The 13,182-nt window shown below is 42.7% G+C and overlaps 1 non-coding gene across 1 annotated transcript; it reads left to right on the top strand.

Moving 5' to 3' along the window:
• The first annotated feature begins 12,554 nt into the window (after positions 1-12,554).
• LOC121988182 lies at positions 12,555-12,660 on the top strand. The gene has a single exon (XR_006113922.1). It is a non-coding gene; the product is annotated as a small nucleolar RNA R71 (small nucleolar RNA).
• The last annotated feature ends 522 nt before the right edge of the window (positions 12,661-13,182 follow it).

The following is a 13,182-nucleotide window of genomic DNA, read 5'->3' as shown; positions in this document are numbered from 1 at the left end:
ACTATGTTATCTACAATATAAATTAATTGAACAACTACAAACAAATGTAGATAATTTGACCAAATGTGATTCTTTATTCAAAATAAATGTTTACAAAAGCTTAGGCTTTCAGTATACACTCTAACACTCTCATCTCCCTGACCAAGTCCAGAGGAGGGATCCCTGCCGGCTACCACGCTACATCACACTATCCATGAGCGAACCAACGGAGCCAAACAGAGCAAAATTATCTACCGGCTACCACGCTGCGTCTCCACAACAACGGAGCCTAACAGAGCGAACTGTCTGCTGGCTACCACATTGAGTCACCGGACCAGCGGAGCCTAATAGCAGAACTGCCACACACCCTGCCTGACATACCACTAACCCATGAGTGGTGGTGTGTACAGATCTATGTAACTGGCGATGTGCTCAACAATAATGGAGCCGACTATCGCACAGCATGCAATCATGCGAGATGGTGCATGATACTAAGCATGGAAATATCTTGAATCTATCCATCTCTACAAAATGTGTACCATAGGATAAACAAATCCAATCAATAGTCTAGGTACACAGATCAGATAAGGTATAAAAACCTAGGTCCTGAACATAATAGAGCATGATTATGTCACTACCCCTATAAGCATATATAATCAGGTGGGTACTAACATGAAATACATAACAAGTAAACAAAATAAGCATGTAACAGGTATCGGGTAGTGACCAACCGATACAGATAAGAAATATAGTCATTACTATTTGTTAAAAACACTACTATGCATATTAAATGACATATCTAAAAAGATAAGTCAAAGTACCCGCCTCCAATGTAGATCGAGCTAATCAACCTCTATGTCGAAGTGCTCGTCCCAAATCAATGTCCTGTAATAGCCACATATAATTTTAGCTAATTCTGATATGTATCCAGTAGCTAAATCAAATTCCTATTAAACCAAGAACCCTAATCCACATCACTATTATCATTCATCTAAAATAATCCAATCATGATCTATATCTAAGCAAAGCTTAATCCGTAGAACACATCAACTCATTACTAAAAATTACCTACCCTAACTGGATCAAGAAAAAGATCAACAAGATGACCTAATTTAAAAACCTAATCTAAGTAGCTTACTGTTAAAAAGACCCAAGATTCATCACTGTATAGATGCTTACCTGTCGTGACTATTGATCCACCGCACTCAACTTCACCTCACAGCCCCCTTCGGGTGATCCTCAACCAAGATTGTTGCTGGCAACAAGGGGAGTTGCTGGACTAGAGAACACCATAGAGCAAACACCTCTCTGCTGGATTCCAGTATACTGTTCGGTTCAAGATAAAAACAAGAGTGGAGATCATGGATCAGGTCAAGAAATGGAGATCACTAGTCAAACAATAACCTAATTCCAACCAAACTTACCTCCAAGATCAGCGACAACCCTAATTTCTCTCCGACGGAACCGATTAGGGCGGAGATGGTCGTCGGCCCTAGGGCAGAGGGGAAGAGGAAAGAACCTCTTCGTCAACGCTGCTCCGTGCGGCAGCGTCGGCTGTGGGCAACCGGTGTGGCACAACGAGACCACGCTGCTAGGGCACAAGAGAGGAAAGGCGGCGCCAGTAGACTTCGAGCGATGCTCGAGTGCTGGCGAGGAGAAAACGTCGGGTGTGCGCTAAGGCAGAGGGATCGGGACTTCGCACAGAGGGGGAAGATGGAAATTGTGAGAAGAAGAAGAAGAAGATGAGAAATGAGGGCCACAGCTTAAATCGCAAGGGAGAAGGGAACCGCCGCATGCGGTTAGGGCAAGGGATCGGCGTCAAGGGAGGCGTCGGGAACGCGGGGAAGGAAATGAGGGGGAAAGCCATGGGGAAAAAGAAAATAAAGAAAAATAAATAGAATACAAATAAATAAATAAATAAATAAATAAACATTTCCTCCTTAAAATGGGGCAGCCTAAACAGGCTTTTCTGGGGCCCAGTTTTTATCCCCGTAATCGAAGTCATACGGTCTCCAAACAATTCCCAGAAAATTTCTAAAAATTTCAGAAAATTCCGTTATGGTGATTCGCCCAGTTTGGTATTTTACATTCTCCCCCACTAATAAAAATTTGGTCTCCAAATTTTGTTATCTACCATCAGCAAGTACTAACAATAGATAGAAAGTATAAATGCTGAACGGTAAATTAAACCACATACCTCAAATGAAAAGATGGGGATATCGAGCTCGGATCGTATCCTCGAGCTCCCAGGTAGCCTCCTCGTCCGAATGATGCTGTCATCCAACTTTAACCAGTCGGATAGTCTTGTTACGCAGCTGACGCTCTTTCCGGTCCAAAATCCGTACCAGAACCTCCTCGTAGGTAACGTCAGGCTGAATAGGAACTGGTATATCTGTCAGCACATGTGTCGGGTCGGATATATATCTCCTCAGCATAGACACATGGAATACGTCGTGGACGCCTGCCAGGGATGGTGGTAGTGTCAGACGATAAGTTACTGCTCCAATCCTCTCTAGGATCTGGAAAGGGCCAATGTACCGCGGAGCTAGTTTACCTCTGAGGCCAAATCTCTTCACCCGTTTCGTGGGTGAGACTCGCAGAAATACATGGTCACCTATAGAGAACTCCAGGGGTCTCCGTCTCCGATTAATATAACTCTTCTGGTTGTCCTGCACCTCTGACATCCTCCGTCTGATAGTACGGACTAACTCTGCCTCATGTTGAGCTCTATGAGGCCCTAGCAACTGGGCCTCCCCAACCTCATCCCAGAGGGTGGGTGCCCGACAAGGCCTACTATACAACGCTTCAAACGGTGCCATCTGGATAGCTAAATGAAAGTTGTTGTTGTAGGCAAACTCTACCAATGGCAAATGATCCTCCCAACTGCCTCCAAAATCCAATACACATGACCTCAGCAAGTCCTCTAGAGTATGAATGGTCTGCTCTGACTGTCCATCTGTCTGCGGATGGAAAGTTGTACTGAAATGGAGTTGAGTGCCCAAGGCCTGCTGTAGACTCTGCCAGAATTGAGACGTGAACCGGGGGTCTCTATCCAAAATAATACTCAAAAGAACACCATGCAATCTGATGATCTCTCGATAATACAGATCTACCAATCGATCCAGGGAATTAGTCTTCCGGATCGCTAAGAAGTGCGCAGATTTGGTTAATCGATCAACGATTACCCAAATTACGTCATGGCCTCATCGTGTCCTAGGCAAACCCACCACAAAGTCCATGGTAATGTGTTCCCATTTCCACTCAGGAATAGGAATCCACTGAAGTAAACCAGCGAGTCTCTAGTGCTCCGCCTTCACCTGCTGACAGATAAGACATCTAGCTACAAATTTCGTGATGTCTTTCTTCATACCGTTCCACCAGTAGGAACGCCTCAAATCTTGATACATGCGGGTCCCACCTGGGTGGATCGTAAATCGAGAGCGATGAGCCTCCTGAAGTAGCTCCTGTAAGACCGGATGAGATTGAGGTACACATAATCTACCTCGAAAATATATAATACCCTCCACATCTCGTGTGAATTCAGTCTACTACCCGGAAGCTATCTAGCTACCAATAAACTACAAATGTTGATCACCGGCCTGGGCCTCTCGGATCCTCGTCCTAATCGACGACTGAGCAACCATGGTAACCAGAATATCCTGCTCTGTCTGTCCTTGCTCCTGAAGGCCTAACTCAGAGAAACCCTGAATCAAGTTTGTGACTGAAGCCCAATGGAAAGCCAAAGTCCCTCTGGACTTCCTGTTGAGTGCATCGGCAACCACATTAGCTTTCCCCGGGTGATAGCTAATAGTACAATCATAATCCTTCAGGAACTCCATCCATCTCCTCTGTCGAAGATTAAGCTCCTTCTGGGTAAAGATATATTTGAGACTCTTATAATCAGTGAAAATCTCAAAAGTAATGTCGTACAGATGATATAACTAAATCTTCAGAGCAAAGATGATGGCGGCTAGCTCCAGATCATGAACTAGGTAGTTCTTCTCATGCTCCTTCAACTGACGAGAAGCATAGGAGACTACCCTGCCGTGCTGCATCAGAACAGCGCCCAAACCCTGAAGAGATGCGTCGGTGTAGAGCACAAATCCGTCCTCTCTGGAGGGCAAAACCAAAATCGGAGCCGACACTAATCTCCGCTTCAGCTCCTGAAAGCTGGTCTCGCAAGCTTCTATCCAAGTGAACTTCACGCCTTTCCTGGTCAGGCGTGTCAGCGGCATAGCAATCCGGGAGAAACCCTCGACGAACCGTCTGTAATATCCAGCTAGTCCCAGAAAACTACGGATCTCCTGTACTGATTTCAGCTGCTCCCAACTGGTGACAACCTCGATCTTCTGAGGGTCTACTGAAATACCTCTGCTAGAGACCACGTGTCCTAGAAAACTGACTGAAGATAGCCAGAAAGCACACTTGCTGAACTTCGCATATAGGTGATGTCGTCGAAGAGTCTCCAAGACTGTGCGAAGATGTTGTGCATGTTCCTCCTCGAAATACGAATAGACCAATATGTCATCGATGAAAACGATAACAAACTGATCAAGATACTCTAAGAAGACGCGGTTCATCAAATCCATAAACACCACTAGAGCATTGGTAAGCCCAAATGGCATTACCAAAAACTCATAATGGTCGTATCTGGTACGGAAAGCTGTCTTCTGAATATCAGATTCTTTGACTCTTAGCTGATGATATCCGGACCGTAGATCAATCTTAGAATACACTGATGTACCTCTGAGTTGATCAAATAAATCCTTGATCCATGGTAAGGGGTACTTATTTCTAACAGTCACTGCATTTAGCTGTCTATAATCTATGCACAACCTCAGAGTACCATCCTTTTTCTTAACAAATAATACCGGAGAACCCCATGAAGAAGCACTAGGGCGTATAAATCCCCTATCTAAAAGCTCCTGGAGTTGAACCTTTAGTTCATTCAACTCTTTTGGTGTCATACGATAAGGAGCTTTCGATGTCGGCGCGATTCCCAGAATCAACTCAATAGCAAACTCCACTTGCTTTCTGGGAGACAAACCTGGTAGCTCCTCTGGAAATACATCCGGATACTCTCGGACTACTGGAACGTCGGAGAGTTGAGAACTACTGTCGTCTTCAGTATGAATCAAAGATAATAGAAAACTTTGAGAGCCATGTGACAGCAGCTTCTGAGCCTGAATCGCCGAAATGATCGATATGTCGTCATCTTTGATGCCAGTGAAATCCCACGAGGGTTGGTTCGGAGGCCGAAATGTGACCACCCTCGTCTGGCAATCAACAGTGGCATGATATGATGACAAACAATCTATGCCAAGAATAATATCAAAGTCGACCATTTCCAGTACTAAAAGATCTACCGTAAGTATCTTGTTGCCAAAGTCTAACGGGCAACCTTTAACCTCCTGGGTGATGTCCAAAGCATCACCGGACGGTAGAGACTTGGTCAGTCACTGCGGTCTGAAGGTGGGTAATCTACCAATCTCCCTCATAAAGGTATGGGATATAAAAGAATGCGAGCTACTAGTATCTATCAGCATATCAACAGATAAGGCATAAATGAAAATCGTACCACGGAAAATGGATTCGTCGGCCCGCTGCGCATCCTCTCTGGTAATCGCGTGTATCCGCCCAGTCTCTAGCGGAGGTAGAGGTGGTAACGCTGCCAGCGGCTACTACATCTGGGCAGGAGCCTACCACTGAGGCGGTGCTGGAAACTGTGCCAGAGGTGGATGAGAGGACTGCGACTGATATTGTATTGGTAGCTGGGACTGCGTCTAGTACTGAACCAGTGGCTGGGGCTGCTAATACTGGGCTAAGCGTTGATGTTGTAGCTGATACTGGGGTCCCACAACTGAACTATGTGGTACCATAAAGGTTCTGGAGTGCTCCTGTCCATGCATGCTATATGCAGCTACTGCAGGGGAGGCGGACATCTGCTGACGATGTGAAGATTAGGCTCTCTGCCCTCCTCGCCGAGTCCCTGACTGACTGTGCTGTCTTCCATGAACTGTAACTCCGGAGGTAATATGCTGAGCCTTCAACGGACAATCTCGGCTTTGGTGCCCAGGCAGTTTGCAATAATAGCAAACTGACTGTCGCAGAGAGCAGGCTGAGGTGATGTGGTCTCTGGACCCACATCGAAAATAGTGAATGCTGCTGGCAGGTTGTTTCCAATTCTGCTGAGGAGACCGGAAACATCTTGAGGAAGACTGCCCTAACTTCTGAGGCCGACCAGATGCCCCAGAAGTACCCTGCCCTGGCCGACTGCGACCACTCTGCTGTTGTGTAGCCTGTGTCAGCTGGATCTGTCCTGATGTCTGATCCGTTTGTTTCCTTTTCTTGTCCGGATATGCTCTCTGTTACGCTGACTCAATCATAAGATCTCTGTCCAATGACTCCAGATGAGACAAATTCCCAAAGCCGGCAAGCTTTACTTGCAGGTGTCCATCCAGTCCTTGAATAAACTGCTTCATACGAGAACTGTCCTCAGCAACTAGTTCTCGACAAAACTGACCAACCGATTAAACTCGGCATTGTACTCTGCCACCGAGCGATTGTTCTATCGCAGACTCAGAAAATCCTGACAGTGAGTCCTCTGATATGCCCGTGGTAAGTAGCGGCTCTCAAAAGACTCTTTGAATCTTGCCCAGGTGTTGTTATGCTCACCTATGATGGAACGCTGCGTAACCCACCAGGTGTCGGCCTCATCCCGTAAATGGAAAGCAGCCAGCTCTGCTTTCTCCCACTCAGAGCAAGCCATGTAGAAGAAGGTCTGCTCCATGGTCTTTATCCAGGATTGGGCCACGCTCGGATCAAGCTCTCCTCGGAAGAGTGTGAATCGACTCTTCATCAACTCTACCAACGCTGGGATTCGGGCTCGTGCTGCGACAATATCAGTGAGGTGTGTAGGGGCGACTATAGGAACTGGCGGAACCACTAGAGCTGGTGCTACAGGTAGTACCGCTGGATAGACTGGGGGAGGTACTCCCAGTGCTGCTGCATAAGTTGGAGCATATACCGCTGGTGGTACTGCAGGGTCGATATGAGTGGTCACGGCTGGAGGTACGGTAGGTGGTGGTACCGAAAATGGAGCAACCGGTACCGCTGGTGCGGGTGCTGGGTACACTGTAGGTCCAAGAGGCAGTGGTGCCTGGTACGCCGTAAGCTCGACTAGAGCCGGTGCCGGGTATGCTAGTGGTACCCCTGGTGGTACCGTAAATACGATAGAGGTGGGTACAGTGGGTGCAGCCAAGGTAGGACCTCTAAAGGAGTCATCGGGGTCTGAGAGCCCGACGCGCCCGCAGTATCCCGAGTTTGTCCCTGACCGACAGGCTCAAACCCAGCAGGGATCTCTGGCGAGTCCGTTGCCAGAGATTCCAAAGTCCTCTTACGTGGCGTCCAGCACCACGTCTCGCAGCTACTCGTGTAGATCTCCTTATATCTGTTAAGTTATAACACAAATATCACTACAAGTATAAAAATTATAAAATTATCTTTATACCAATTTGTCGTCTGGAGATGTTTCGTCACTATCCAGTCCCCATTTTACCTCAAAATTTCGGACGAGAAAATCGACGGAAACCGTACAAATCCGAAAATAAATACCCAAGTTGACTAGCAAACTTGGGCTAACCCTAAAATCCAGAACACCAAAAGCAGGTATCGTAACCCGCTCTGAAACCAAATAAATTGGTATCAGATAAATCTCGAAAATCCTAAAATACTAAAACCAGACATTCTATACCTGTAACAACCTGACTCGCAAAACCAACAATACGAAAACCAAGCATCAGAAAACTTGGCTCTGATACCAAATAAATTGTCACGCACCGGGGGAGTCCCTGCCAGAAGAAATTTTGGCAGTATCTCCCTTGTACGGGTGACAATCTGAAACTTACTACAATGCCCTCATGGCCACATATACCTACGCCAACACGGTCGGAACAATAACAATAAATAATAATGCAAACACCCACGCAGTTTAATAGTAAAACTAATCTAAAGCAATGATAAGGAGAAACCATCTCAAAAATCCTACTCAACTACACCCATAAAGCTCAAATCACAATATCCTACTCCACTACACCCATAAAGCTCAAATCCAATATCCTACTCCACTACAGCCATAAAACACAAATCACAACGAACTCACCTCTTCTGCCATCCAGGCAAGCATGTAGCAAAAAAACATCCAAATTAAACTCATCGACAATAAAGATAACACAATATCCATATGTCAGAAACCAGAACAATCTAGATAGTAATAAGAAAGCCAAAAGATAAAACACACATCCTCGCGATCTGTAGGGGACTAGCAACTGGAACTCCCCCGGACAACCTCAACCTGAAAATAGTAAATATCCACGGGGTGAGTCAACTCCTCAGCGGGTAACTACTGATATGCATATAGTATTTTAACAAATAGTAATGATTATGTTTCTTATCTGCATCGGTTGGTCGCTACGCGATACCTGTTACATGCTTGTTTTATTTACTTGTTATGTATTTCATGTTAGTACCCACCCGATTATATATGCTTACAGGGGTAGTGACATAACCATGCTCTATTATATTCAGGACCTAGGTTTTTATATCTTATCTGATATGTGTACCTAGACTATTGATTGGATTTATTTGTCCTATGGTACACATTTTGTAGAGATGGATAGGTTCAAGATATTCTCATGCTTAGTATCATGCACCATCTCGCATGATTGCATGCTGTGCGATAGTCGGCTCCATTATTGTTGAGCACATCACCAGTTACATAGATCTGCACACACCACCACTGATGGGTTAGTGGTATGTCAGGCAGGGTGTGTCGCAGTTCTGCTGTTAGGCTCCGCTGGTCCGGTGACTCAACGTGGTAGCCGGCAGACAGTTCTGCTCTGTTAGGCTCCGTTTTTCTGGAGATGCAGCGTGGTAGCCGGCAGACAGTTTTGTTCTGTTTGGCTCCGTTGGTCCGCTCATGGGTAGTGTGACACAGCGTGGTAGCCGGCAGGGATCCCTCCTCTGGACTTGCTCAGGGAGATGAGAGCATTGCGTTCCCCCACTTATGATTTGGGGTAGGAGGATAGGTGTACTCCGACAGCATCCCATCCACTCGGTCACTCATCAGGAGTAGTGATAGAAGAGTGCACGGTTGTCATAGCCCTACCCACTTGATCTCACCATCGTCTGTGAGACGATTGACTGGCAGTAGGGGTGACCAGGACATCCAAGTGTCAATCCAAGCACCAAGACCAATCTAAGTGCCTAGACAAGATGGTCCGGGCTACTGGTCCACTTTGGTGTCGAAAGGGCGCCTAGTCACTGTGGATCATGTTTAGGTCCACCTCAACACCGGTCCGAGCGCCGGACATGGTCTAGGCACCCAAAAATGAAAAAGTCTATCTTCAAACTATTACCCGAAGCCATTGCATGGAGATAACATTTGCCACCCTGGGGGCGCTTGGACCGGGCCACGTCAACAATGGATAAATTTCACCAGAACACTATAAATAGAGCCCTGTTTAGTTAGTTCAGAATAGTACACTTTGTAATCTTTATTGTTTCAAACTTCTGTACTCTCAATGCTATAAGAGGCCTCTCCGCCTTCAACAAAGGAGAACTTTCTATTGGAGCTTTAACTGCCTTTGATTAGCAACCTTCTCAGTTTCAAACCAAGTAAACTCGGGGTCTTCTCTTACTTTTTATATCATTATTTTTTATTAAATAATGTGTGTTTGTCTTTGCTAAATAGACAGAAAAAGAAAGTGTTTTATTTTATTTTAGGGCAATTCACTCCACTCTTGTCAGCTGCACGGAACCAACAATTGGTATCAGAGCCTAATTGCTTCAAAAGGACTAATCGCCAACTGAAGCAATGAGATGGCCAAAGCTAAGATCTACCCACCAATGTTCAAGGGGGAGTTAGTATTTTGAAAACATTGAATAGAGGTATACTTTAAAATCGATTTCAATATTTTATTAACAACTAAGTATGATTTTGAAATGCCCAAAAGTGAAGAAGGAAAAGAACTTGAGGAGCATTGATGGACTAAAAAGCAGCGCAACTATTTCATGGCTAATAGTAAGGCTGAGTTCCGCCTTCTGAGTGTTCTGCCTGCTCAGGAACTTGTCAGAATTAGTGCCTACAAATGTGCAAAAGAACTTTGGAAAAAGTTCTTGAAGCTCTATGAAGAACCAAAGGAAGCTGAATCCAACTCCTCGATGAACACTGAGTCATCATCAGAAGAATTCGAGACCGAGAAAATTGTCAGAATAACACTTATAGTCAAATACCTACCTAAAGATAAAGAAAGCTAGTCTAAGATGAGCATCGATAAAAGGGGAGAGTCTTCGGAAGAAAGCAATGACGAAGGGGAAGCATCGAACAACAAAATCATAATGGTAAGTAAAGTACGTTTCTGATCTCCTGAAGAATTATTAAATTATGGTACGCTTAGTTGGTATTTTAGATACCATAAGAGTCAAATTATAAAAGTAGATAGAAAATTAATTCCCATAAAATCTATGATAAATTTAGTAAAAAAAAAATTGGATATCAAAATCATACTTAGCTCAATAAATTAATTTCTATGCTTTAATTTGCTTAATCTACTCTTTTTGATAATTATTTGGTCAACTTTCTTGTCATATCTTCTGATCAAAATTTTATCTATGCAAAATAGAAATATTATCTACTAACAGGAATTTTTTTTCAAACTTTTTTTATCACTATATTAATTTTTATGAATTTCTCAACAAAAATCATATTTTAAAATTAAAATCATTTAGTGGATTTATTTTTGAAAAAAAAATTCTTTGATTAAATTTTATGTTCCCTATAAATGTTTTTTTAAAAAAATCAGACCGTTAATAATATTCTATGAATTTTTTATCAAAATATTAATTTTTAATATAAAATATTCTCAAAAAGAAAATATTTAAAAATTTAATTTTTCTACCATTATACATTCTAGTTTGCATAGTTAGAAAAATTAAGGAAATTTTTAAAGATGAAAATCTATGTTTAAAATTTATTTCTCTAAAAATTAGGTTCTGACATGAAATAATTTATTTCTATTAAAATAAAAAAATATTTTTTAGTGAAAAATTTTGTAATAATATAACTACTTCTGGTTGAGCTTGACAAAGTTTTTCAAGGTTTTTCAAAACTAAAAAATTATTTTAAAATTATTTTTATCAAAACATAAAATTAATTGGTAAAATTAGAAAGTTTTTAAAAATTAATTTTGAAAAATATTAGTTTACTGTTAATTCTATTCGCAAACCCCTAGAAATTTTTCTAAATTTTTATAACTATGTTTCGTATTTTTCCCTATCTTTTGATGAAATCAAAAGGGGGGGGATAAGGAATAAGTTAAAGGGAGGGGGTGTACTTAATTACAAATTCTTGTTTTTAGTACAAATTATTTTATTTTGGGTTAACTCTAACTTAACTTGGGTTGATACACATCAAAAAGGGAGAGATTGTAAGTATTCTGGGTTAGTTTTGATGTGCTTAACTAAGTTAAGATATATAGGTTCTGTGTATTTGATCCTTGTGTCTAACTATGCAGGAGATTAAGAATACAAGAAGTCAAGCAGAAAACTCAACTAGTGAGAAGGATGTCACGGGAGGCGAGCCGATGGACTCGATGCATCCGAGGGACAAGGTGTTGCAGAAGAGTACACTGACGGACGAGAAGGATGTGCGCGACGTTTGAGGGATGAAAAGCAGGGAAGGAAGCCTGCTCAAGGAGAATGCCAGAGTTGGGTTCGAGTGAGCTCAACTCTGGAAAGTCGAAGCATCACCCAAGCGACTGAAATGAAGCCAGTGACCGGAGAAGGAACCGGACGATTAGCACAAGATTGACCGATCCTGGCACCCGGATCGTCTGTGTGCCTAGACAAGATGGTCCTGGCACCTGAACCACTTTGGTGCTGAAAGGGCACCTAGTCGTTGTGGATCACATTTGGGTCCATGTCAGCACCAGTCTAGGCGCCTGGACATGGTCCAAGTGCCCAGAGATATGCGAAGCCATTGCATGGAGATAACATTTGCCACCCTAGGGGCGCTCGGAGCAGGTCCAGGCTTCCGGACCGGGCCACGTCAGTAATAGATAAATTTTACCAGAGCACTATAAATAGAGTCATGGTTCAGTTAGTTTAGAACAACACACTCTGTAATTTTTATTGTTTTGAACTTCTGTACTCTCAACGCTGTAAGAGGCTTCTCCGCCTTCAATAAAGGAGAACTTTCTACTAGAGCTTTAACTACCTTGGATTAACAACCTTCCCGATTACAAACCAAGTAAACTCTAAGTCTTGTCTTACCTTTTATGTTATTATTTTTGATTAACTAATGAGTGTTTGTCTTTGCTAAATAGAAAGCAAAAGAAAGTGTTTTGTTTTATTTTAGGGCAATTCACCCCTCTCTTGGCGGCCGCACGGGACCAACACACTTCACATGTTTCATTCAGACTTTTATTAAGCAAAGAACCACCACCAGCCCCATCTAGAAAATTCTTGTTCTGGAAGGATATCACTATATAAATGTACTAATTACCAACCAGTACTCGATCTCATGATGTGGACATTGGTATAAAAGATATAAGAATATGTCCCATGCTTGGCATAACATTTCCCCTTCCTTCTGATCGAAATGCAGGATTTGATTCTTAAGTTGAGTTATCTTCTTTAAGGGAAAATATTTATTCAAAAACTTTCTCTCAAGTTTATCACAAGTTGTGATACTTTTGGGTTGCAAAGTGTTGAGTCATACTTTTGCAGAGTCTCTGAGACTAAAAGGGAAAACTATCAATAGAATCGAATCTAAAGAGATTCCTTCTCACTTCATCATCTTACAATACCTATAAAACTCCATTAAGTGTGAGTAAAGACTTTCTGTATCTGACTTTTTAAACTGATCTTCTTGAATTTTAAAAATAAATGTTGGATCAAGAGCAAAGTTGGGAGCGTGTGAGTTTTTGGTAGCACTATAGGACTCAATTCTTTTGCCGACTTAGGAGCCGCATAATCTTTCAAAGGCCTTTGAACCATTTTTATTTGATCAATTAATTTTCTAACTAAAATCATAAATCTTAACAACAAGAATTTGTAATGCAGAATCCAAAATTGTGTTCAAATGGGAAAGCAAAACTCAGAGTGTGGAATTAAAATGCAAGAAAGAAATTACAGAAATAAAAA

This window comes from Zingiber officinale, chromosome 5B, assembly GCF_018446385.1.
Source record: "Zingiber officinale cultivar Zhangliang chromosome 5B, Zo_v1.1, whole genome shotgun sequence".
NCBI lineage: Eukaryota > Viridiplantae > Streptophyta > Magnoliopsida > Zingiberales > Zingiberaceae > Zingiber > Zingiber officinale.
This window is presented reverse-complemented; position numbering and strand designations above follow the sequence as displayed.